The sequence below is a fragment of the Phaethon aethereus genome (assembly GCF_964289735.1).
Source record: "Phaethon aethereus genome assembly, chromosome: 4".
NCBI classification, from domain to species: Eukaryota; Metazoa; Chordata; class Aves; order Phaethontiformes; family Phaethontidae; genus Phaethon; species Phaethon aethereus.
This window is the reverse complement of record NC_138578.1, coordinates 61,791,776-61,816,160: the sequence shown is the minus strand read 5'-3', so window position 1 is coordinate 61,816,160 and position 24,385 is coordinate 61,791,776.

Genomic DNA, 24,385 nt, shown 5'->3' with positions numbered 1-24,385 from the left:
CACTGTTTACTGCTTTCTAACTTAGATGGTTGGGATAAGCCACCAATGGCCTTGTTTGTCACATCTCCCCAGGCCTATTTCTTTGACTTTCTTCATAGTAATAGCTAAATAGTAGTTGTTGCCTGCATCATTAACAGCTTCTGCTCGCCACCTCAAACGTGTTACAGGAATTAAAAAAAAAAATTAACCATTTGTCTGAGATTTCTTTGTTTCCTATGAATACCTAAACCACTAGAACAGGGCAAATGTAGTCCAGGGCTTTGGAGTAAGACAATCCCATAACAATTTTCTGTGCTTGCTTTGTTTTCCCAGCACATAGCAGAACTGGCAATCTAACTCTTATGAGTTAGAGCAGTGCAGGTGTAGGCAAGATATCACTTACCTGAATGGTGCTTTTAAGTAGGGTTCAACCCATGAAACGGGTGTCAGTGTTCACTACCTCTACTTTTATCCATTGTTCTTTTCAGTGACCCTCAAAAGCTTTGGAAATTCAAGGAGAGAAAACTCTCTTGGAAATTCTACATTAACAAGTACTTTGCAGCAGTTCTGTATGGTGCTTCCAAACTAAACAAGCCCAGATTTGTCAACAGCAGTGTAACAAAACATGATTATTTAAGGTAGATTGTAAAACAAAGTCTTATATAAAGTGCAAGTTTGTCTTTTCTACTGAACAGACAGGTCCTTATTTAGATTCTTAGTGACGAAGATCTTTGTTATAGGTTGCATTTATGCTGAATTCTAAGATCTGCTTTGACTGATTTTGACTGTAAGTCAATTGCTAAGTCTGGGGCTTCTAACATCTCTCTGAAGTACAATCATTCACATGTTGAAAATTGTTCATAGATACTTGATTCTGAAGTAGACCACATACCTGAAAAACATTCCTTCTTTATATTTGTGAACCAGAGAAGAGGTTTGCTTTTTAGTAGAGAGAGATATCTTTTTCCTAACAAGAAAGTTTGAAGATGTTACCTGCTGCTACTATTGATTAGCTGAAGATTACTTTCTTTGGAACTGCAGGCAGCAAAACAGACTGTAGAAATATTTCCTGAATTGTGATAGGGCAGAACAGCTGAATTAGTGTAAACACTGTTTTCACTCTAATGACTATAGAATTCATTTATTAATGACTTTTTTTTTTTTAAGTGGGTATTTTTTCCCTTTGCACTACTTCCTTTGTTTCTACAATGAAATGAGGAATCTTATTAGATACCGATTAAGGTTCAGATTTACATAGAAAAGGGTCAGGCTAAAATATTTTCATTTCAGATGAAGTTTAAAAAGTACCACACAAAACTCTTTTGTAAATAGTTTTTTAGCTGAGCAAAAAGCAAAGAATGTGGAAAATATTTGTCAGCTACTTCTATGTAAAAAGGACAGTACCTTTACTAAGTATGCACTCTTATTAACATGGTATTACTATGATGAAATAAAAATTAGATAGGAGGGAATTAAATTAGATATTCATTTCATTCTTTGCCTATAATGTGAGAATAGTAAAAGTGTACTGATCTCTAATAGGTAAGAGAGTGCTCTGGAACCCTTGTAGTCAATCTTTTAGGGATTTCACTTTAAAGTAGAATTACATTTATTTTCACTATCTTAAAAGAATAAACAATATCTTATCTTTTCTTAGTCCACCTTGATTTATAGTTCCTGTGGTGGGCTGATCTTGGCAGGCTGCTAGGTGTTCATCCAGCTGGTCTCTCATTCCCCTTCCTCAGTATGATGGGGAGAGAAAATGAAATGAAAAATCCCATGAGTCAAAACAAAGACAGAGAGATCACTTATCAATTACTGTCACAGGCAAAACAGGCTCGACTTGGGGAAAATTAATTTAATCTATTGCCAACTAATAGAGAGTAGGATGGTAAGAAATAAAGACAAAATTAAAATAACACCTTCCCCTCACCAACCCCCTACTTCCCAGGCTCAACTTCATTCCTTCATTCCCAGCTCTTCCCCCACCGCTGCAAGTGGTGCAGGGGGAAGGAGAATGGGGTTCATGGTCAGTCCGTAAAGGTGCCCCACACTTTCCCCCTTGCTCCAGAGTGGGGTCTCAACGTGACTGCAGTCCCTTCAGGAAATATTTGCCTGCTTCTTATTCTCTGACCTTCATATTCACAGGTCTTTCTCATGCTGGTTTTCCTCACTCCTCACTGTTCTCTGGTGTTTTAAACATATTTTCCCAGAGGCAACACCATCTTGGCTGAAGGGCTCTGTGTATTGTGGTGGGTCTGTTGGAGCTGGCTGTGTCTGGCATGGAGCAGCCTCGGCCTCTCACCACTGCAGCCCCAGTGCCAGCACCTGGCCACCTGCACACCACACAGTTCAATACATCAAGCAATGCACATTCCAACAATACCTGATGTTTTTTCCTGAAATTTGAGCATTTTTATTGCTCTCCAGGAAAGTATGCTGATGTTGCTCTCCTTTCAAAAGGAAGAAAAAGTGAACTTATATGATTTTTATGACAGCCAAGCTTCAATATTAAATAAGCAATTAAGCAAACCAAAAGGATGACTAGGCAAGCAAAATTCAAAGTGTTTTCCCACTTGAATATTTAGCAATCCAATCAGTCAAGGCTCAACTTTCTTTACCTGATATATGTTTGCAAATGTTTGAATAAAAAAGATCCTGTAGTCAGGACAAAGCATATACCACAGATTCACCATCAGCTTGACATTCATTTTCATGATGGCACAACTGAACCCCTGACTTCGACAGAGAAGTGTATTTGTACTGCCTGGAGTCCAATGAAATCACTGTGAAACATTTTATACAGATAAGCAACTGATCCTCAAAAATGTTTTGTAAATCTGCTTCAAAATTAAGTAAAAACTGAAAATTAAATACAGCAGGATATATTTTCTGTAGGATCAGATAAGTTATTTCATATTATTTTATCGCACAACTAATGCATAAGTAAGAAATCGCTAAGAAGAAAAATATATGCAGTAAGCTTTCAGTTTTATACTGGCGATTCCTAACATGAACTACTGATTCCTCAACTTTCACACTGATATTAATAACTTTATTTTTACAGAATTATATTATTACATGATAGGATATAATTGTAGAGTGTAACATATTGTACAAAAAACAATGGCATATGTGATCCTGCAGTGTTGTGAGAAAAGCTGATAATAGCATCACAAAAGCTTCTTTTCTTTCAGTTTTGGCAATTCTACATATTATGGTGTCCCAGCTAGCAAAGAGGAGAAAGACCCAGAGCTTTCAGCAAGCTATGCAAAAGGTGCATACCTCTAGTCTGACATGTGGCTTGCGATTTGAGTAATCTCTTCTTAAGTTACAATTATAATTATACTGGATGAGCACAATGTCAATCCAAAGATGGACAGATGGGTTTTAGCTGGCTGGCTTCTAGGGAATAAAGTAGGATAACTGCTAGTATTATCAAATATTTCCTGACTGAGACATGCTTGCTTTTCTTTTTTTTTTTTAAACATCTGAGGACAGAAATGTACAAAATCTGATAAACTGTGTTACCTCCTATTGTTAGTTTCATATGTGAAGAACTATATATTATATATCTACAATGTTAAAGAATATTTACAGCAAGTACTATAGCATTTCTCTAGATATAGCAATTTATCACATTTTAGGGACACTGATGGACTCAATATAGGCTTAATATCTTTTAATTATCTCTCTGTGTCCCTGCTGTTAATGGTGATGATCTTCCACAAAATGTACCTTTCTCAATAATCAGACATTTAGTGCAGCTGATGTACAAATGATTTTTTTTTTTCAGAAGAATAGCCTTTATAGCACCTTATCATCAGTTTTTACCAGAATGAGGTCAGTTAGTGACAAAAGAGTGAACAAGCAAATAGCTGTCCACTGAATAACTGTTACTTCGAAAAAGAAAAGAAATCTGTGCCTTCTATTTCTACTCAGTCCCAATATAATGGAAACTTGTTAAAATTTCCAGGCTAAAGAGTAAGGATATATGAAGCTAAGGTTATCTTTGTATGTGCATTGTAATATGATATTTGGTTATGAGATTTTATGCATCCTTGTTTGCTTATCATAAAATTACTTAGTTTTATCAGTGTACAACTATATTATTAACTGGATTAAAATATAAATCAGATTTCTGCATCAAGACTTGTTATTTAAATCTTATCTTTTTCTTGTCCTTTTATTGATTGCCTATAGGTACATAATAAGATAGATAAAGTAAATCAGTAATTGGATACTATCAGGGGTAATCAGGGTCCTATGAATCCCCTGGTCAACGGTTTCCATTCCTTAAAGCTTTTCTGGGTGGTGCTAAGCCCCAAGAAGAACACTGAGCTCCTACATATTAGTGTTTGAGAAACAGGTTGAGAACTCTTGTTTACATCTGCTGTAAATTTATTATAGTTAGTTCTTCACTTCTGAGTAGCTACACTGCTGTGTTCACAGGAACTGGTCTCTGAGTGAACACTGTCACAATACTCTTGATCGTGTTTGGGGTGAGACACAATCATCACCGTACTTATCCTTGTTTTACTTGGGTCTCTGGCATGAAGTCAGGAAAAACATTTCAGAGTTTTCAAGTGAATCTCCTTATTCTGAAGAAGAGGACTCTGTACTTTGGTAAACACAGCACATATAGCTTCCATTGTTGACATAGTCTAAGATTATTGTCTGCAGTAACATTTTTTCTTATTTACCTAAATCTAAATAATGCAACTAAATAATTAAAATGGGAAGGTAGTTCACCAAAAAATAACTGTATGTCTGTAATATTTTCCAACTATTTCTCCAAATCAGAGTCCAAATAGGCATTTACTATGTTCTCATGTGCCCTATAGTTCCTGGCAAGATATTTAATATTGTATTTTCTTGGATTTATTAGTTGAAATGTTTTGTCATAAGAATTGATTGTTATTTGAGAAGTCTGATACAGTAGAGATATTTGATTAAATTTAAAATTACCAAATTATGAAATAACCCAGTTTAAGCATTTGGGCTTGTTCTTCTAGCAGGGACAAAGAAAACTTGATGTAAGTGTATATATTATGTCAGTTATGTCTTAACTTCATAGGAATAAAAGCCTATTTTTCTGCTGTTTCTGAGAAACATACATTCTCTTTGATAGATCGTGATCCATGATCCAGGGTCAAATATTTATCCTACTATTCAGGTGGCTGCCTTAACTTTATTAACTTAAAAGTCATCTTGATAGGAATGCAAGATGCAAAAAGGTTCTCTGTCCAAAATTGCTCATTTTCCAAACATATCTTTCTATTTCAGATTCTTCCGCCATGACACACTGAGACATAATGGTCCATCAAGGTTGTCATAACACTGATGAATTTTCCCTTCCCTAAGTCCATTTCTTCAGGTTATGTCCCATCTTTCCTTTCTGGTATGAGTTCAATATTCGTACAAGTCAAACTCAGAAAAAAAACCCCAAAACTAAAAAACTCAGCACAGGGTACTTTGATAAACACTGGGTTAACCTTAACTATAGTGTTTCACACATTTATCTTCATGAATGCAGCAGTCAAATATCACATCAAAGCCAAGTGTTTATTGTACATGCATTAAATGAAGATTTAAGTGAACCTTAAAAAGCATGTGAATTAATTTAACTCATTTTCTTACACATTCTCTGACCTTTAATTTAGATATTTTCAGACATCTTTACATCTGGTATAAACAGATAAGGAGTTTCAGTGAAAAGTTGTGAGTGGAAAGTATTTGATTTTATTTTTAATCTTGATATGTTATATTATTAGTTCCAAACTTGGCTTTAAATTCTCTGAGACCATCTATACCACATAACATGCCTGTTTGTTTTCAGAAGGAATCTAACCAGAACCTTTTATTTTGTCAGATAAACTTAAATTTCAAACAACAATTTAAAGGGGGGGTGGGAAATTGCATTTCTTTTAGAAGAGAATAATCTGAAAGATTTGTTTCAAGAACTTTCATTGAGGCTATGACACATAATCCTAAGTAAAGCCTCTCTGAGACATACGCATCATAGATATCAGATCCTTATAAACTTTTGGTCTACAGATCTCCACCTCTTTTATTGTGCTACTTGCTAAAGTGGACACAGACACAGACCAAATATCTACTTACATTGTACATCCTACTGTAGAGAGTTTTAATTTTTCTCATCAAATGTAATGGGTGATTTGAATTCCTGGCTTGTAGTGAAAACACATTTTTAAATCCTCTTTCTTAGATATGGGTGCACTGTTTTAGATATAGGAAGACAAAAGGAACTCCAGTGTCAATGGTTATAAAGAAATAAAGTAGATGAAGGTTGTTTCAGTGTCTCCATTGTACCAGGTTACATTTGAGAATTTATAGATCTGAGCAGATAATTCTTGGATTCCTGTGTGGCTGGCTGCACATCTCTTTGTGTGAGTAAGCTAAACCACAGAGACTTCACTGTCCGTATGAACTAGATTAAGAAACAATACTGACAATCTGAGAACAATCTGGGAAAAGAAAATGAATCAATGAATTTCTCAAGAGACCAAGGAGGTTGTAATACCAACCACTACGAGCAGTACAAGTTCACTCTGGTAGATAGAATACCAGTGAATAATCATGATGTGATAGTTTCACATACCAAATTAATAGCTAAAAGAGACACAATGCTATCAGCTGGGAAGCAAAATTTACAACATTTAAGAACACTTGGAATTCATACTCTCCAACACATAAAAAAAAAAAAAGAATTATTTTGTGGATGATAAGAATATTTTTTTTTTTTCTGTGGAATTGACTAAAATTAAGCTACGATGAATAAGAAACCGAATAATTTTAACTGGATCTAGTCATTAATCTGCTTGCAGAAACTATTAAAGTATAGAAGATAACAATAAAATAATAATAAATCAGTTTCGTACCTGTGTTAAAGTAGTACCTGGCCAATTTATAGAAAGATAAACCAAAAGGTATTATCTACCTAAAAATAATATATCATCAATTATATAAGTAGTATCAATTTCAGTCATCAAAATAAATCAATATTAATATCATACAATCACAGAAATTAGAACCGCCAAAGGTCCTGTCCATTCAGCTACACCAACTTTCTGTTTAAAGCACAACTTGACCGGGACTAAATTAGCTAAGCCATGGCTTTAACTAACCAAATCTTGAAAAAACACAAGGAATGCAGATTACATCACCACCACCATCATCACAGAAGGCCTTAAGATGGTCAAATATAATGGGCTTTTTGTACATCCACGTTGCCTGTTCCTGACTAGCTTCTTACCTTTACAATGCTTGTAATTCGTGTAACTAATATTCTTCATTATCCAAACTGTTCTGCTGTATTTGACTTGTTCCTGCATCTGATGCCTTCTTTTTGCATTTTTGTTAAAAAAAATAAACAAACAAACAAAAACAAGCTGGAGCTATCAACAATATTGTATACTTTTCCGGTTATTTTCCTTACAAAAAAGGGTAGATATAAAATAGGAATAGTTATCCTGATTACATTACTTTTCTGTATCGTGTATGTTCCTGATCAGCCTTGGTGAAATTATATTTTGTATGGGCACATTTATATGCCCAGAATTTTATAGCACTATCAGTCTGTAATATTTCTTTCTCATAAAGGGAAAACAGTCTTCCATCTTTTAATGTTAACATCAGTTTTTCCTTTGCTTACTCATGCCATTATGCTGCATCAAAACCTCTTATATCACGCTAAGCAGTTCCTTCTTCTGCTTGATTCTTTTACCTCAAAAATAAATGTTAAGCATCATTTGACACTTTAGATGACCACATTTAAAGAAAAATTACTTGTGAATCTGCTACATATTTCCTTTTTCTCAAGTGGTACTAAAATTGTAACCTGCTAAGTAAAAAATGCATTTCTCTTCTGATGAAATAGTATTATAATAGGGCATACTAGAAAAATATACTTAGATTTATAAAATTTCTATCTAGAAAAAGAATAAATAACACATCATCCTGCGTATTAACATATATACTCTTGTTAAAAAAAATAGCATGGGCAGAAACAAAACAAATTCTCCTTTCTATGAATCTCTCAAGTATATATATAATGTTTTCCAAAATATCCTATATAAAAAAAAAATCCTGGAATTCTGCAGCTTTGTGGAAAGAATAGAAAATATATAAAAAACAAATAAACCTAGAAAATGGAATTAGTAAAGATTCAACAATGCATAACTTACAAACAAGAAGTCTAAGAGGAACTTGGCTTATGACTTCGATTACTCTAAGAGACAGATTAAACATAAAGAATCAAATAGAGCAACAGAGACACAGAAATACCACAGAATGTTCCATTCAGAAGACAGTAAAATAACAGATAAAACTAAAAATTAAGTGTTTTGAGCTGTGCTATATGGTTAGGTAATTGCTAAATACAAAATTATAAGGAACAATCAAAGTATAGGAAACAATTACAAACATGATAAAAAGGAAAGCAATAAGAATAACTAGACAAAGAAAGGGAGTGATCCAATATAGATCACAAAAGATTGATGTGAAAATGCAAAAGATTATACTAAAAGGGTTTGGTAGTCGAGATAGTCAGAAGTGCAAATAAATGCTGAAAATATCAAGACATGGCATGAAGGAAGAAGAATGACAAACATTGTGGTTTAACCCTGGCTAGCAGTGAAGCACCACACAGCTGCTTGCTCACTCCCGCATAGCAGGATAGGGGAGAAAATCAGAAGGGTAAAAGTGAGAAAACTCATGGATTCAGATGAAGACAGTTTAATAGGTAAAGCAAAAGCTGACTGTGCAAGCAAAGCAAAAGAAACAATTCATTCACAACTTTCCACCAGCAAGCAGATAGATGTTCAGCTATCTCCAGGAAAGCAGGACTTCATCACATGTTAACAGTTACTTGGGAAGGCAGACACCGTAACTCCAAACATCCCCCAACTTCTCCTTCTTTCCCTAAGCTTTGATTGATGAGCACTATGTCGTATAGTATGGCGTATCCTTTTAGTCAGTCGGAGTCAGCTGTCCCAGCTGTGTCCCCTCCCAGCTTCTTGCCCACCTCCAACCAACTTCCTGGTGGGCCAGTATAAGAAGTAGAAAGAGCCTTGACCCTGTATAAGCACTCTTCAGCAATACCTAAAATATTAGTGTGTTATCAATACTCTTTTCATCGCAAATGCAAAACATAGTACCACACAAGCTACTATGAAGAAAAATAACCATCCCAGCTAAAAGTAGTACAAGTATAAAAATAAAATGCATAGAAGCATACAAAGTGGGAGTAACTACTGACTTACCGATTCTACGATTATAAAATTTCTTTTTTTTTTTTTCCTGAAAGCTTAGTTGATGGTAAAAGAGACTAATTTTCAAGAGGTTCAAAAGCTAAACAGACAAAACTGTACATATGTAAAACCAAGTGCAGATTAATAGATTTACTTGAGTATCACAACTTTGGAGACACAAAGATGCAGAAGAAGCATCTAAACAGTAATAATCTGATTGTTTTGTTTTAATAACAAGTAAAGGTTTTAGGCTTTTGTTTTGTTTTGAACTAATGTAGGCAAATAAGAGTTTATTAGGTAATAGTGAAGCAATTGCTAAAGTGAAGTATGCTAAATGTGGTAAAATTTAATAGATAAAACTGAAGCTAGCATCTCTCAAAGAAAATCCTTCTGGCATTTTACCTTAAGGAGTGATAACAATGAGAGAAAACTAGGAATCTTTGCTACAAATACCACAAAGAGGAGCAGAATTAGATTGCAGAAGTAGCTAAGGATACTTTGAACATACATCTTATTTGTTAAGTAAATAAACTATACTTGAAAAAAAAGAAACTTATGTAATAGAGAAAGAAATCAAGAGGCTTCTTGAACACTCAGGTCTGTCAGGTCAGACTCACTCTCTGTGAAAGGATGCATTCTAATTACATATTGCCAGCAACTGGAGGATGAGTACAATTCCTTTTTCCTGGAGAAGTGAGCTGAGATAAGATTTGTGGTTCTATGATGGAATTTGGTAAATAAAGAACCCTTAAGCTACATCAAGGAATTATACAAGCTGATTATAAAAATAAAACATATCAGTGAGGTATATGAATTTAAATGATATTTGATGATAACTCAATAGGTAATTTATGACAGCAGTGACTATGTCCAGCTCTGGGTTGAAGAAGTTCCCGGGGGGTGGCTGCAGGAACACATGCAGGTGGTAGGCAATGATGTTCTCATGGGCACTCCAGGATTCTTAGGTGCCATCCATCCCAATGGCTGTGTGCAGCTGCATCATGAAAGTATTCTTGCAAAGCACTTGACAGACAGCAAGGAGGTCTCCCACCAGCAGCTGGGGTAGAAGGGGGTCATCCCCCTTCACCACCAGCGATGGAGTAGGCACAACCAAAGGCCTGATGATATTCTGTGCACCATTGGGCTCTTCCTCCTCCTTCTCGCTGCTGGAGCTGCCCTGCTCACTGCAGCTCTCAGAGGCAAGCTTCATTTCCCTGGCCAGTGAGCAGGACAAGGGCTCCTGTAATGGTCCAAAATGACTGCTGCTGCAACACAGAAAGGAACATGCTGCCTCCACACCCCTGCTCTGCTCAACCTCCTGCAGCAGCTGAGTCATCTCCTGATGCAGACACGCCTCAGGCTGCTGCACCACTTGGCCGTGGCCACATCTGTCTGGTGACTGAGCTTCAGCACATGCTGGACGGTCAGCACAGCCATGACAAGGATAATTGCTGCAACCATGGCCTGGAGGAGATGGGAAAAAAAGGGGCTCAGCGGGGCTGGGTGGGAGGCAGCACAGGGCTGGTGGAGTGAGGCAGGTGCCACATGGAACGGGAGACCAGTAGAAGAGGGGGTGAGGCAGGTGAGAGGGACCAAGGGCAGTGTTTGTGAGCACTGCATAGATGGGAGACACAAGCCATTCCCAGGGCAGTGTTTGGGCACTGGTATTGACAGGCTTGAGGGGGCCGCAGGCTCTGTCTGGAGACAGTGCTGCCCAACCCACCTTGATGGCCAGCCTCTGACTGGAATGTGCCCCATCAAAGGGGGAAGGAACACCCAAGCAGAGTCTCCTGCCTGCCACCCAACAGTGTTCCATGGAGCCACAGGCACCTGGTACATCCCTAAAACATCTCTGGGCACCTGCCATCACTGGGATCCGTGAGCACCTCTGCCCCATCCTCAGAGTGGTACCATGGCCTGCCCTGAGAATCTTGGCCCTTGCTCCAGGCTAGAAACTCCCTGGCCATCTGCCTCGTCCCCTATCCAGCCCAGTCTTCCACCTGAATGCTGCACTCACCAAACACCCAAGTCAAAGAGCAATGGGGCTGCCTGGTGACATCTCTGGGGACAGCTCCCATTATGACTTGTCCCTCATGCTGTCACAACCACCAGAGTAGCATCATCCAGACAGCAACCTCCAGCCTTCATCCCCACTGCCTGACTCAGTGGGTCCTGGGCATCACACCAAGTGCAAACCTTCTAGGCAGCGGCTCTCTTGACAAAGCGGGCAGACTCTCCTCAAAACCATAATTGAAATGAAAGTGGGGACTGTAGGTGGAGGTCCCTGACTTATGTAGAGAGGTGCAGAGCTTTCTGGGCCAAGTGTTCTGACTCTTGAGTTGTCTTGAAAAGAAGAGCTACAAGCCCTTGGACAGAGACAAAACAGAGCAAGTTGTGCTTCTGCATCTGTGAGGGGTTTGTTCTCCTCTTGGATTTCTTCTGCCTGGGCAGGACTTAGCACTGCAAACCTTGGACAAATGCAAATCATGTCCATTGTGCAATTGGAAAAGACCCTGTGGCACCTGTCTCTGACTACCAACTTGCCCCCTGCAAGGGCAAGTGAGGGGACTGGAGAGGCCTTGCTGGAGTCCACATGTTTCCACTCCCCTGAGGTTCTCTGGTTCAGGACACCCCCCATGCTAGAGGGCTCTGCTGCGGATTCTGCCCCCCAGAAACACAGCATGAGTGCATGCCTTGAGACCAAGACACCTCAAAAGCTTTCTTTAGCCTTCCTGCCTATGTGCCAACACTGGCATGGGTGTCATATTTCTGTCAGTCCAGCATGTGCAGAACCGTACATCTGATGTACCCCCCGTCCAAAGCCATCTAGAGGCAAAAAAAGGGGTTATCAGTAAGTGGGAGTATGCCTTGATGTCCCTTTTTGTGTTAAGTCTCTTGTGTCAAGGTGGAGGAGAACTGAGGTCCCAAGTGGAGGTAACATGTCTTTGCTCTATCTTGTGACTGTAAGCAGGCCAGGTGTGCATTCAAGGTGCGCATCTGTGAGAGAAGGTGATGTGTGCTGTGGATGGTTTACTCCTGCTCTACCATCCCCTGACATGGATTGACTCCCTTGGTGCTGGCCTTTGTGCTTGTAGACATAACAGTACTCTTGGTGCCTTCGTGACACTGGGTGGGGGCAATGGTGTCTATCCCTGTGGCAGGATGGGTCCTCTTCATGGCAAAGGTCTCTGCTCTTGCTATGCTGATGAGAGATCAGTGTTTCAAAAGAAACATTTCTGAATGGTGATGAGGGGATGCAGGATGAGGTGAGGTGCCTGGTGCTGCAGGACACTCCTCCCTCCTGTGCCTACCCTAGCTGTGCCTCCAGCTCTCAAGCTGCTTCTTTGCATTGACTCGTGCCCAAAAATCCCACTGTTGCAACAACCAGAGCATCCAGAGCTCTACTCCGCACTTGTGGTGCTTGTTTCCTGTGCAGAGGGCTCACCACTTGGAGACCATGCTGTCCAACTCCCCAGGGGTTGCCCTGGGGCAATGCTGTCGGTCTCTTAGGGTTTGGGTTGCCCCAAGTTCCTCGGGTGCAACACCCCTGTTCAAGCACAATCCCCTAGATCAGGCTGCCCAGGACCGTGTCCAAATGGCTTGTGGTGGATTGAAAAATGGAAGCTTTGCAGAAAAGGACCTGGGTATTCTGATGACCACCCAGTTGAAATGAGTCAGTAACTAACGTGCCCTTGCTGTAAAGGTGGCTAATAGTGTCTTGGGCTACATCAAGAGGATTGTTGCCAGCAGGTCGAAGGAGGTGATCCTTCCTCTTTTACTCAGCTTTAGTAAAGGCCATACCTGGAGTGCTGTGTCCAGTTCTGGGGTCTCCCGTAGAAGAGAGACATGGTGTATATGGAGGGGTTAAAAGATGGAATTTTGGTCCATAGTTGGACACTGAGTGAGAAGTAGATAGTGAGAAAACCGCAGTAGAGGGGTTAAAAGAAGGACTTTCGGTTCGTGAGAACATCACAGTTAGCACAGTGAGAAAAACAGATAGCCGGGTGAGAAGTAGATAACAGGCCGGGTGAGAGAAACCAGATGGTTTCCCCACAGAGATAAGAAAGTTGAACAATACTAGGGGAGGATGTGGAGGCAGGAATCCTTGCAACATCTTGCTATTGGCTTAAGCATGATTGATAATATGCCGTGTGTACAGAGCCTATGAACCAATAGACGGGATGGCTATGGTGTGCGCAGCGCGCCTGACCAGCAGGCGCATATGCCCTAGGCTCCCTATGCTGAGAGTCAGCAATAGAGGCGTTTCGGCACTCGCTGGTCACGTGTGTCGAAACCCGCTCCTCTGCAGTTGTATAAATACCGGGATTTCCCAAAGAGCAGGGGGATTGGTGTATGGCGAGGCCACCATTGCCTCTGTGGGGATGCCCACGTAAAGCTGGCACCTACTGACTGCTGGGCTGAACGCGAGGCACAGGACGACACAAGAATGTATGGATGGGCCATCTTCCTCACAGTCCTCGGGTCGGTAAGACAATTGCTTTGCAAGATGCCCTTAGTGTAATGCATGCTTGTATTTAATAAACGCTTACTGCTTTTTCCCCTTGCAGTCTGTGTATATGTGTCTACCCTTCTCGGGAATCCTCGAAACCACCCTAGGACACATGTCCATACTGGGGAGAGTACAGCACATGGCCACAAAGAAAATGAAGGGAAGGACATCTCTCCTCTGAGGAAAGGCTGAGGTGGGACTGTTCAGCCTAGAGAAAAGATGACTTGTGAAGGATCTTAACAAAGTGTGCTAATCCCTGATGGGAGGCTGCAAAGAAGATGGAGGCAGGCTCTTTTCAGTGATGCCCAGTGACAGGACAAGAGGTAGTGGGCACAAACTGAAACAGAGGAGGTTCTGTCCAAATCAGGAAACACATTTTTACTGAGGGTGACTGAACACTGGCACAGGTTGTTGAGATTGGTCGTGGAGTCTCCCTCCTTGGAGATATTCAAAAGCCATCTGGACATGGTGCTGCACAAGTGGCTCCTCTAGGTGGCCCTGCTTGAGCAGGGGAGTTGGACTATATGACCTCCAGAGGTCTCTTCCAACCTCAACCATTCTGTTATTCTGTGAAATGTAAATGTTTCCTCAAACTGAGGCCTACTGTCCTCAGACAATAAGATTGCATGCTAATATCCTGTCTTAAACTCCAAATTATGGTGGTTAGACACAACTCAACTATTGGAAATTGACCCTGGAATGTTTTGTCTAGTACCCCATGCTGAAGAACTGAACAGGACGAGTGAAAATTGAAACTGTCCAAAACCATGCTACAGATGTTTCTAAAGAGTCACCAAGAGTGTTCCTTGGATGATACCTGCATTATGATATAGCAGTATCATCACAGGGAACACTCTTGGTCATTTTGATTTACTCATATAGATGCAGCCTACTTGTTCTGGGATTCTCTCCCTGCCTAATCTCTTGAGGTTCTAGAGCACAGTAACAATTACCGTTTTTTTGTGGTATATATACATATTTAGGGTCCTGGGCAGCCTGTTCTATGTGACCCAACATGAACAGGAGGAAGACAAGATGACCTCAAGACATCCTTTCTACCTTGACCATTCTGTGTTTCTTAGATTTTGTGATTCAGTTAATACCAAGATATACTGGTGAATGTAAGAAAACAAACAATATACTTATTCATATGGTTTCAGACGAAGTATTGTTATCATAATAATAAAATAATGAAAATAGAGAATAAACCAAAAAATTATTAATCAAACTACATGTGCTTAAATGAAAAAAAAATTACAGGAATAATATATCCAGTGAAGGAAACCAGGAAAAACTGTCTTGGGTTTTAGAAGCTTTATAGGACTAAGACATATTTATTTTTTTTTAATTCCCTGAATTATCATTATTCCACTAGTCAAGATGAAAATTCTGCTGGAAAGGATTTGGAATTTAAAAAATAAAACAATAAAGTTAAAAATGAAAAATCTTCTCAAAATACATGAGAATGGAATTAGAACATGGAACAGAAAATCTATAGCTTTTATCACACATGCATAGAGAACGCTTTCTTGAGGGACTGTATCACTATCATGGGTGGTGCACTTTCTATTGTATGTCCCTGTCTATATCTGATCCCTTCTAGAATCTCCAAGTTATTTCTTTGAAAACAGAGTGTAAAACAACAGTACTTTGCTTTCTCTGCATCTCTAAGAATCCGAGGTTTGGCTGATCTAACTTTTATTGGATCCAATATCCAAAAAATTGCTGACTCACAGATAAGGGCATTAGAATATTAAAATGTACTATCTGGTTAACATAAAAAATAAAAAAATATGGTGACAAAAATATCTGAAGATGATTATAAATGTACCAGGTCATATTTATGTGTTTTTTTTCCTAGCTGTGACACTAGAGATAAATATTGTAAGAGAAGATGAAACAGAAATCTCTGTAGTTAGGGTCCATCCATTTACAATTAGTATTTGATTCTGTACACACTGTTATTGCTTAAGGGTTGTCATTCATCATGTTATTTTATAGTTAATTATTTCTTCTGTCCTTTTGTATTTGTGTGTTGGATCCATTCATTATTATTGGATATTGGTTTTTGTGTAAAACTAATTTAATTATAAAAGGTTTTTATTCCTTTCTTCTAGTGTCACATATTTGGAGTTACATGCTTCAAAGGTCTTGATTTATTTTCATTAAGAATTTTTTTAAATAAAATGAGGGCTTTGAAATTTAATTGAACAGTAGTTCTTCATGTTTTCACACCTCACTTTCAAGAAACAAAAGAGGAAAGCTTTCTTCAGGAACTGATGTGATTCACTGCCAAGGCAGCAACTGAATACTCAGAAGTCAAGCAGAACTCATTTTGAAGTTTGGTAGGGGTATACTGCATGCCAGACAGATTAAATGAGTAGGAAAACAGGACTTCTCCAGAAGGTTGTCCAATCTAGGTAGGAATATCGCTCAGTGTGATTCTACCTAATGTATTATGACCCTGTTTCTCTTCCCATATGCTTTTGTGATAGCCCTTGAATGTTACCTGCTCTGCCTCTCAACTCTTGCTTCTTTATGGTCAAGATCTTGCTCAAAGACTGAAACACACTCCACTGAGTGAAACGCAAGTAGCACATTGTAGTTGATTAGTTTCTCATTTGGTATTTATCTGCACAACAATTACAGTAATATAGTGCTATGTAGACCAACCCAAACTAGATCCAAACAACCTCTGTTAACTGCAAGTAGAATCTAATCTCAGATACACAGCTCTTAGTGCAGGCTCATTTACTTTTATTCTTGCTGACATTTAATGCCAGTATTGGTTAGTTATCCATGCCTGAGATAACTTATGTACTTCATTGCCAGGCAGTACCGTTGTAAAATGTACATTCTTTCTAAGTAGTACATATCCAGATTAGCACTAGCAAGACAGTCAAGGCGCTTTGGGGGATTTAGGATGTACTACATATTCTTTAAAACTTTATGGAACTCATAAGAATATGATTATTGTACCTTGTAAATTATAGTCACTCCTAAAAGAGCTGTTTGTAATTCTTTCTCTGATGAAATTCTATGACCTCTAAAACAGTGGTCAGAGCTACCACTGTGCTCATAGTCTGGGGCTTTTTTGGCTGTTCACCACTAAATAAACACAATATTTCAAATAACTTTCAAATATTTTAGAACACTACATAATTTTCCAAATTATATCTGCAATCTATACTAGAATGAATTATAATTGGAATGCTTATAGAACGTCTAGTTCTTTTTTGTCCTTCAATTCTCCTGCTGCATTCTGCACTAACAAAATAGTGCTTGGCTGGTATTTTAGATGTGATCAAACACAATTACTAAAAAAATACCTTGTGCACAGTTTCATGCTCTGACTATGAAGGAAATAATTGTTACAAGGTCACATTTTTTTTCTTACTGGAGCAAAAAATGTTGTCAGTGTTGACAAAATAGTACATATGTTGAAATTTTTTACCTTATAGTATGAAAATGAATTTATCCTGCTGTCCCTTTACTATCTTTAGTATGGTTAGATTGGCTACTGTCGTGGTTTAGCCCCAGCCGGCAACTAAGCACCACGCAGCCGCTCGCTCACTCTCCCTCCCACAGCGGGACGGGGGAGAGAATTAGGAAAAACCTCGTGGGTTGAGATAAACACGGTTTAATAGGACAGAAAGAAAGAAGGGAACAATAATGATAATACCAACAAAGGAATGTATAAGAACAAGTGATGCCCAATACAGAAATTGCTCACCACCCCGTGATCGACAGCCCGTCCCCGAGCAGCGATTTCCGCCCCCCCGGCCAACTACAGTTTATGTACTGGGCATGACGTCGTATGGTAGGGAATATCTCTTTGGCCAGTCTGGGTCAGCTGTCCCGGCTGTGTCCCCTCCCAGCTCCCCGTGCACCCCCAGCCTGCTCGCTGGCAGGCCAGCACAAGAAGCTGGACTGTCCTTGACTGCTCAGCAACAACCCAAAACATCAGCACATTATCAACAGTTCCTCATCCCAAATCCAAAACACAGTCTCACACTAGCTTCTGTGAGGAAAACCAGCTCTATCCTGGCTGAAACCAGGACAGTATCCACCCCTTATTCCATACCATTTACGTCATGCCCAGGTCCTATACTTTTCAATACATTCCAATTATTCCTTATTACTCTTCCTGTCCTTTAATATATACACACAGATATCACTCTCTTAGTCCATGGGCCATCACTTAAAATGTCTATGGAGTTCAGTCAGTCCATGACTCTGGGCTTCATCCATCATAGCAGTCTCTCAGGGCAGGGGAGATGGTATGTGGTGTTGGATTGTCATCTGGCACGGTCCATGTCCATGATCTGCAGGTCGAAGATGTCGATCTCGAGGGATTTGTTGGGCGCAAGCTGCTGAAGCCAGTTCTGGTTTCATCACTGCTGCACGTTGCTTGGTTTCAGTGAAGCTCATTCTTCATCAGTCTGGGTGATTCTTACTATAATACCATTGATATGGTAGATAGCAGCCATAGTAGTAATGTCATTCTGAACAATTAACATAATACAATTCAAATCATTGACTGTTTTCACCCAAAATCAAGTCTCCTTGAGGTACACATCGGACTTCCCCATCCTTCCGCATTACCCACCAAGTGCACCCAGGTCCCTGGGCAAAGGCAATCCCACGAATGGGTTTGCCTTTTCCTAATGCAGGAGTAACCCAGACTGTCTTCCCCAGCATGTTTCTCACATGCACCACAGGGACTTTATCCCCTTCTACAGTACGTAGAAGTTTTGATTGGGCAGGGCCGGCTCTATTAGTAGATCCCCTAGTGTTGACTAACCAGGTGGCTTTGGCTAAATGTTTATCCCAATTTTTGAATGTCCCATCACCCATTGCTCTCAGTGTAGTCTTTAACAGTCCGTTGTATCGTTCAATTTTTCCGGAAGCTGGTGCATGATAGGGGATATGATACACCCACTCAATGCCGTGCTCTTTGGCCCAGGTGTCTATGAGGTTGTTTCGGAAATGAGTCCCATTGTCTGACTCAATTCTTTCGGGGGTGCCATGTCGCCATAAGACTTGCTTTTCAAGGCCCAGGATAGTGTTCCGGGCGGTGGCATGGGGCACAGGGTATGTTTCCAGCCATCCGGTGGTTGCTTCCACCATGGTAAGCACATAGCGCTTGCCTTGGCGAGTTTGTGGAAGTGTGATATAGTCAATCTGCCAGGCCTCCCCATATTTATATTTCAACCATCGTCCTTCATACCAGAGAGGCTTTAACCGCTTGGCTTGTTTGATCGCAGCACACGTTTCACATTCATGGATAACCTGTGCAATAGCATCCATGGTCAGGTCCACCCCTCGATCCCGAGCCCATCTATATGTTGCATCTCTTCCCTGATGGCCTGAGGTGTCATGGGCCCACCGAGCTATAAATAATTCACCCTTATGTTGCCAGTCCAGATCCACCTGAGCCACTTCAATCTTAGCAGCCTGATCCACCTGATGGTTGTTTTGATGTTCTTCGGTGGCCCGACTCTTGGGTACGTGAGCATCTACGTGACGTACTTTTATGACGAGATTCTCTAGTCGGGCAGCAATATCTTGCCACAATTCAGCAGCCCAGATGGGCTTGCCTCTGCGTTGCCAGTTGCTCTGCTTCCATTGCTGCAACCACCCCCATAGAGCATTTGCTACCATCCATGAGTCAGTATAAAGATAGAGTACTGGCCATTTTTCTCGTTCGGCAATATCTAAAGCCAGCTGGATGGCTTTCACCTCCGCAAACTGACTTGATTCACCTTGTCCTTCAGCCACTTCTGCAACTCGTCGTATAGGGCTCCATACAGCAGCTTTCCACCTTCGATGTTTGCCTACAATACGACAGGACCCATCAGTAAACAGGGCATATTGCCTTTCGTTCTCTGGCAGTTCATTATATGGTGGAGCCTCTTCAGCACGCGCCACCTCCTCTTCCGGTGATATTCCAAAATCTTTGCCTTCTGGCCAGTCCATGATCACTTCCAAGATTCCCGGGCGATTAAGATTTCCTATTCGAGCCCGCTGTGTAATAAGTGCGACCCACTTACTCCACGTAGCATCAGTCGCATGATGCGTAGAGGGGACCCTCCCTTTGAACATCCAGCCCAGCACCAGCAGTTGGGGTGCCAGGAGGAGCTGTGCTTCAGTACCAACCACTTCTGAGGCAGCTCAAACTCCTTCATATGCCGCCAATATCTCCTTTTCAGTTGGAGTATAGCGGGACTCAGATCCCCTATATCCTCGACTCCAAAACCCTAGAGGTCGACCTCGAGTCTCTCCTGGTGCCTTCTGCCAGAGACTCCAGGTAGGGCCATTCTCCCTGGCTGCCGTGTAGAGCACATTTTTAACATCTTGTCCTGCCCGTACTGGCCCGAGGGCTACGGCATGAACTATCTCCTGTTTGATTTGTTCGAAGGCTTGTCGTTGCTCAGGGCCCCATTTAAAATCGTTCTTCTTCCGGGTCACTTGATAAAGAGGGCTTACAATCAGACTGTAATTTGGAATATGCATTCTCCAGAAACCCACAACACCCAGAAATGCTTGTGTTTCTTTTTTGCTGGTTGGTGGAGACATAGCTGTTATTTTGTTGATCACATCCATTGGGATCTGTCGACGTCCATCTTGCCATTTTATTCCTAAAAACTGGATCTCTTGTGCAGGTCCCTTGACTTTACTTTGCTTTATAGCAAAACCAGCTTTCAGAAGGACTTGAATTATTTTCTTCCCTTTCTCGAAAACTTCTTCTGCTGTGTTGCCCCATACGATGATGTCATCAATGTATTGCAGGTGCTCTGGAGCTTCACCCTGTTCCAGTGCAGTTTGTATCAGCCCATGGCAAATGGTAGGGCTGTGTTTCCACCCCTGGGGAAGTCGATTCCAGGTGTATTGGACACCTCTCCAAGTGAAAGCAAACTGTGGCCTGCACTCTGCTGCCAAAGGGATCGAGAAAAACGCGTTAGCAATATCAATGGTGGCGTACCACTTGGCTGCCTTTGACTCCAGTTCATATTGAAGTTCTAGCATGTCCGGCACAGCAGCGCTCAGTGGCGGCGTGACTTCATTCAGGCCACGATAGTCTACTGTCAGTCTCCACTCTCCATTAGACTTTCGCACTGGCCATATGGGGCTGTTGAAGGGTGAGTGAGTCTTGCTGATCACTCCTTGGCTCTCCAGCCGACGAATCAGCTCATGGATGGGGATCAGGGAGTCTCTGTTGGTGCGATATTGCCGCCGGTGCACTGTTGTGGTAGCGATCGGCACCTGTTGTTCTTTGACCCTGAGCAACCCCACCACAGAAGGGTCCTCTGAGAGACCAGGCAAGGTGGACAGCTGTTTAATTTCTTCCGTCTCCAAGGCAGCTATACCAAAAGCCCACCGGTACCCTTTTGGGTCCTTGAAATACCCTCTGCTGAGGTAGTCTATGCCCAGGATGCACGGAGCCTCTGGGCCAGTCACAATGGGGTGCTTCTGCCACTCATTCCCAGTTAGGCTCACTTCAGCCTCCAGTACAGTCAGCTGTTGGGATCCCCCTGTCACTCCAGAAATACAGATGGGTTCTGCCCCTATATGGTTTGATGGCATCAGGGTACATTGTGCACCGGTGTCCACTAAAGCCTTATATTCCTGTGGGTCTGATGTGCCAGGCCATCTAATCCACACAGTCCAATAAACTCGGTTGTCCCTCTCCTCCGCCTGGCTGGAGGCAGGGCCTCTCTAATCCTGCTCATAGTACTCGTTACCCACTTCTTGTAAATAGGAATCAGAAGTCCCTTCAAGAGGATCAGAGGTGAGATCAGCTCTTCTATTCTTTCTGGGAAGCTGCCCACTGGAAAGTGGAGCGACGATTTTCCTCGAGGAACCTGAACCCCCTTTTGTAATTGTTTTTCCTTGCAGCTCGCGTACTCGTGCCTCTAGGGTCGAGGTAGGTTTTCCATCCCACCTCCTCATGTCCTCTCCGTAGTCACGCAATTGAAACCACAGGGTGGCTCGTGGTGTGTATCCTCTATATCTTCTCTCTTGAACAGAAGAGCGCTTACTCCTAATGGCTGAGACACTGGTCCGTATGGGTGGAGGGTAGGGCATATCCTCTTTGAATTGCCGGAACTCTCGGGACAGTTTCTCTATAGCAGAGACGCAGGCCCGTAGGGAGGAAGAGAGACTTTCTTCGTATTGCCGGAGTTGGCCAGCCAATTCATCCACCGTTGGTCTGTCTCCGTCCTTCCAGGCCATTACTGCTAATGAGTTGGCATATGATGATGGTGCACTCCGTACAAACTTCCGCCACATAGGTTGCGTGCAATTGACTTCATCTGGATCTTTGGATGATTGTCCATTGTCCAAGTCACCATAAATCACTTCCAGCACCGCTAGCTCCCTCAGGTACTGGATACCTTTCTCCATGGTGGTCCACTTGCCTGGGTGACATAGAACATCTTCCTTGAAGGGATACCTTTCCTTCACACCCGACAGGAGTCGCCTCCAGAGGCTGAGGACTTGTGCACCTTTTCCAATTGCTTTGTCAATGCCCCCTTCCCTAGAAAGGGATCCCAGCTGCTTGGCTTCCCTACCCTCTAATTCCAGGCTACTGGCCCCATTATCCCAGCATCGGAGCAGCCAGGTGACAACGTGCTCACCTGGACGACGGCTGAAATCCTTTCGCATATCTCGCAATTCACTCAGGGATAGAGATCGGGTAGTTACCATCTCTTTTATAAGTTCTTCCTCTTCCTCCTCTTCAAGCGATGACTCGCTCTCTTCCCTCTTCCGTGCTTGTGATGGCCCTGCTTCAGAGCACTCTGCCTCCTCACTCTCTTCCTCTGGCTCCTTCTTAGCAGGATCTTCCTCCTCCCTTACTAAACGAGCTGACTTCCGCTTCCAAGATTTCTTCTTTTGTACAGGGGCAACTGATACCGGGATGGGCTGGTCCTCTGGTTCAGCTGCAACAGTCTGAGTAGCTACAGTGCCTGCCGTGGGGGTTGGAGTAGTGGCAGTGCCCGCTACAGACGTTGGAGTAGTCACAGTGCCTGCCACATTGCCATCAGACCCAGAGAGCCCCTCTCCCCTTTGCACAGTGTTAAATAGGGTTCGGTAGGCATGGGCCAGGCCCCAGCACATGGCAATGATTTGTGTCTCCTTGGAGCTGCCAGGCTGACAGCATACTTCTTCCAGATATTCTGCTAGTTTATCAGGATTCTGCACTTGTTCGGGAGTGAAGCTCCAAAACACCGGAGGTGCCCACCGCCCCAGGCATTTGCCCATGCTGTTCCACACACCCTGCCATTCATAACTATCCAGCCTTGGGGCAGATCTCCGGGTGATATTCTTAAATTGCTTGCCAACCTTAGACAAAACTGAAACCATGTTCCCCAGAAGTAGCAATAGAGGTATTTTAACCAGCCAAGGGTGTTCAAAATACTGAAAAATTATTGTGATGAAGGAGGAAATGTTATGATAGAGGGTATCAAAGGTACCATTCTGCATTTCCTCCATAAAAAACCTTTCAGAGGCAGAAGTATAATTGCTAATCGTCTCCACAAGACTGTAGCCAAAATACAGTAACGGCTTTAGTACAGAGCTCAGATGATACCACATTAAGCTCAAGGTCACTGCTCTAAAAACAAAATTCACAGGCGAGACATTACTAATCATTGCAGAGTACAGCAGCCCGCAGAAACCAACATGTTTCTTAACATGTACAGCAAAGACGAGAGCATGATGCAAATCAAACTGATATTGTGACCTGCAACCGTTATTATCTCAAGCCTCGGGCCCCACGTTGGGCGCCAAAAAGGACTGTCGTGGTTTAGCCCCAGCCGGCAACTAAGCACCACGCAGCCGCTCGCTCACTCTCCCTCCCACAGCGGGACGGGGGAGAGAATTAGGAAAAACCTCGTGGGTTGAGATAAACACGGTTTAATAGGACAGAAAGAAAGAAGGGAACAATAATGATATTACCAACAAAGGAATGTATAAGAACAAGTGATGCCCAATACAGAAATTGCTCACCACCCCGTGATCGACAGCCCGTCCCCGAGCAGCGATTTTCGCCCCCCCGGCCAACTCCAGTTTATGTACTGGGCATGACGTCGTATGGTAGGGAATATCTCTTTGGCCAGTCTGGGTCAGCTGTCCCGGCTGTGTCCCCTCCCAGCTCCCCGTGCACCCCCAGCCTGCTCGCTGGCAGGCCAGCACAAGAAGCTGGACTGTCCTTGACTGCTCAGCAACAACCCAAAACATCAGCACATTATCAACAGTTCCTCATCCCAAATCCAAAACACAGTTTCACACTAGCTTCTGTGAGGAAAACCAGCTCTATCCTGGCTGAAACCAGGACAGCTACCTTAAACACAAAGCTACTGCTAGTTATAGGACAAAAAATATGATATGACCTTTTCATTTTGTTAGGCAGCATTATTTCTCTTTCTCCTACTTTCAAAGGATTGTACAAAGAAAAGTCATACTTCTTTCAAAAATAAGGCTTGGTTCTGTAAATCTTTATTTTCATCTTACTTTTCTTGATTATGCATAAGCAATCTTCATGATGCCTTGATGTTTTATTGTGCTTATCTTCACAACATTTCTGTAAAACAGTGCTACCTCTGCTATACAAATGCACAGA